The following is a 4,278-nucleotide window of genomic DNA, read 5'->3' on the forward strand; positions in this document are numbered from 1 at the left end:
TCACAAAATATTTCTATTTAATGTCCTATTTCATGTTTATTTATATTTATAATTGTCATATATATCATATCTTATAATTAGGTGTGTCATCATTATCTATTGTGTAGGCCTATATATATCTACATTGTATTACTTGTGCCCATTTATGAGTCAATGAATCAATTTATGAATCTGTTGAACCATGTATGGTTCAAGGCGGGCGGCATGTTCCGTATTCAAGCATCTACGCAACCTAGGTGAATCCAGACTTCATTCATATTTTGTTCTGACCCTTGCCCTGTCACGTGACGTCTGGCAATTCCCCCCATTCCTCATGTACTCTTCAACCCGGCATCATGTTCTCGCCATTTTCCCTAGTTTTGTATTATAATATTCCCCTACTCTATTTGTGGCATATAAATTGAACTTATATTATCGTATGTTTATCTTATGTATTTATTTGTGACACACCTAACAAAAAAGTGAACTGAATAGTTAAAAACTGTATTCAAACTGTTCTTGGTGCAACTACCGGTCGCGTACGCGAAAGCTGGCCAGCAAACATCAAGTGCGTCAACGGTCTACTAGACATCACTTCAGTAAAAAGGAAGGTACCAAATCACATTTCTTCCTATTTAAAAGTTTATTATTTTGTGCTCACAGTGTGTCTCTAAAGCTGATCTTAACATAATATATCTCACATCCCTCATTTTTTATACAGTCCACCATATCGAAGTTTACCCCCCACCTCTTATGTTTGGTTAGGTTAGGTTGGATTAGTTTAGGTCAGGTTAGGTTAGGTTGGATTAGGTTAGGTAAGGAAGATTTTGTTATTTAAACTAGGCCCTAATTAAAATCTTATTTGCAAGTCGATTTATCGGTATGGTCGGTATAATACGAAACTACCAAGAAGCATCGTGTATTTCTATCAAAAAGTGTTAACATTCATCGTGAAAATCAAAATTTGTTGTGTCAACGCGAGTTTCAGCGTCGAAAGTGAATGTCTAAAATAGCCTTCGTGTCTGACTGCGATCAAAAATATTTAGTTTCAGAAAATCACCTCGAGTGATACATCGCCGCTTTAATTGGCCCCGGGCCGAATTAAGAGCACGCCACCGAGCGTTTTTAATTAACCCCCCCCCCCTCCAAGTGGTGTTGAAGAGTTAAACAAACTGTAGCGAGATAATAAATAAGCTAGTCAACGCCGGATTCCCCAAATCGCTGGTTAATAAGGGACGAACACGGGCTAACACTAATTACGAAATACAAGTGAAGAACCCGATGGGGATGTGCTCTGATTTAAGGGGCTATTAGTCCAATATGGCGTTATGAATAAAACATGCCCGCTATCTAGACACGGGGCAGGTCGATTTTTCAAAATTATGGATTTAATTAATCACGCATTAATTATTCATACAAACTTCCCCTTTCGTGTCGGCCGGGAAGAGATGCTATCTGCTGTCGTCAAAGTCGATCTGATATCTGAGACCTGAGACGAAGACGAAAAGGTCGCTGGATGTGAGCTGCCCTTGTCAGCCCATCGAAACTCTGGATGGAAACGTATCTTGAGGATGTGAAGTAGTCACACTTTGGATGGTTTTCAACCCTTTGAAATCAATCATTAAGCAATCCTGAAGACATTCTTGAAGTCTTGCACTATTAGAGTGCAAGTGTAATTTTGCCTAGAAGGATTATGTCTTCGAAGTGGTTCTCTTTTCCCTCTTACCGTTTTCTCCTACTTTTTGGGATGGTCAATGATTCATTTTTAGACTTTTACAGTGAAGGATTGACCAAAGGTATCACATACGAAATGTATGTCTTTTTAACCAGTTTTTTTAGCACATGCCAGCTTACTCATTTGAGCTAGAAATACAAGCTGGTAGCACTGCCATGGCAACTCTGTCATTTTGTTATGTTGGTACCAACAAGGGGAATCAGCTCATTGACTCATGGCTATACAGGAGAACCTCAGTGAGAAGATCCTTGATAACAAGTGGTCCTTGATAACAAGAGTCATTTTCAAATACCATTTCCTACGACTCTGTTTCCATCTTACATCATTGCAAACGTCGAAAACAAGTCAACCTTGATAAGTCGCATCAGATCAACACGAGGGACTTGTTATCGAGGTTCAACTGTTTGTACAATCCCATAGTTGAAATGAGTACTTGTACAATGTAGGTCTACTTCATCCCCTAGTACAACTGCCATCCAACGGATTGCAATTCTAATTTTAGTGTTTCTTATTCTCTAACCAAACGCCACATCAAATGTCCACTATAGTCTGCTTCTCAGTACAGTCCGTTCCTGATACTGTAGCCCACAGCTAATTGCCGTAGAGCACAACACGACGAGCGGAGCGCGTAGGCCGTATAATGCGTTTGGGAAAGATAACGCCGAGTCGAAATGTCGAAACGCTTTCGAGTATCTGGTCGTCCGGGATTTATACCGTGTCCTCAGATAAGCTACAAGGGCTACAAGACGAAAATTAGAGTTGTCATTAGATAAATAGCGGCCGTGTGCCGTGTGTATGGGCGGTGATGAATAATTTAGGAATAATGCTACAAGAGTAATGCTTTTAATAGAGGATGGTAAGGATGGTGATTCATTGGGTTGAACATATTCTTTCTTCTTGCAGGGAGTTTTTGTTTCCCCAAACGTCTATTGAGCTAATTTCTTGTATCCTAAAATTCCAAAACTTGTATTTTTTTAGAATATTTTAGTCAACAAGAATCTATTCAGAGTTCACTCAAGACGTGTAGAATAATAATAAACGATAATCTATAATCCATAACTTTTCGACTTTACTTTTACTTTGCAAAATAAATAAACCCCAAGTATTGATCGGTCTTCAATAACGTACGATCAATATTGGTTCGGCAGGAAATTGAGGAAGTTAGAAAAAACGTCGCTAATTTCTTAAAGGGTGATTTGGAGAGGCCCTTGGAGGGTTGATTGCTGCGAATTAGCCAAAAGTGTTCAAGGGCGTCTGGAGCCCAGCGTTTTAGCGGGGCCCTTGCTAGATGAAAAAGCACAATGTTGCACATAAATTTATTACATTATACGAATGAATTACCGGTATATACGAGTACGAATGATAAATATATCTATATTACTCAATAGAACAATATAATCAACCTTATGTATATGTTGTGTAAATTTTCCCATCTCGCCAAAACTAGACCTAGACGCAACCATCCCTCCGCAGCCCTATAAATTACCTTTCCCGCCACAACAATTTCGTCTGCCCTTTTCGGCGATTACCGGCGTCTGTGTACTTTCCCAAGACTCATAACAGCCCGCTTAACCCTAATTAACACTGTTTTATCAAATTACGGATAATTTGCGACCGCAGCTCTCAATAATCGGCGACCTTTCGTCCGCCACAAATTATCGACCGATTACTCTCCTAACGATTTTGGCGAAAAGTTTCGCAAACGGCCTGTGATCATGGTCGGCGTCTGTGGATTAGGAAACGTCTCAATTCAGCCGTTAATTTAAAATAAGAGTTTGAGGAGGTAATATTGGCGGAGATTCAAATTTTTCAATCAATCATAAAATTTGTTCACAGCAAGTCTTAATATTAACTAACGTTACAATGGATGCTACATTTGCGTTCCTGAATTTTTGGGGAACTAAATAATAATAGTAAAAAAATGTATAAACCAAACTATTATAAATTTCATACCCTTGCTAACAATTATTCGAGTGACAGTACTGTGAAATTATTTTTAAGAATTATCCAGCGATATATGATTTAGTGGTAAAGTGCAAAACTTCGTTCGCCGAGGTCTAGGGTTCAAATCCGCCAGATCACTAAAGGATTTTCTCTAAGTGATTATGATGCAACCCCTAGGTAATACTACCTAGTGTAATGTGAAAATCTGAAAAACGACCCCGGGCCTTGTGTCCTAGGACCAAAAATATGATTTTGCTTAAACTAAATTAAATAGTTATTAGTTAGCGATATGTGCAATTAAATCATAAAAATTACTGATTCGTCTTAAATCAACTAAGACTACGAACTTTTGATTACGTTAAAAGTAAATTAAATAGTTATTATAGAAACATGTGCAATTAAATAACACAAAGACAATTTCCCATAAATATAACTACATCTCAAACCGGGTCCTCGGTAAATGTTAGCTTCTTTATATAAATTCCAGAAATCCTTTAATTCCCAAACAAAGCGGTCTCCGAACATACAACCCTCATATTGGCATTCCGCACAATCAACGATTATTGCGCCCTGTTTTGAAATACCACAGTGCAGATTGTTTTGAGAAGAAGAGTAATTTT

The sequence above is a fragment of the Macrosteles quadrilineatus genome, unplaced genomic scaffold (genome assembly GCF_028750875.1).
Source record: "Macrosteles quadrilineatus isolate MER2022 unplaced genomic scaffold, UCM_ALF_1.0 Scaffold_9__3_contigs__length_116548681, whole genome shotgun sequence".
NCBI lineage: Eukaryota > Metazoa > Arthropoda > Insecta > Hemiptera > Cicadellidae > Macrosteles > Macrosteles quadrilineatus.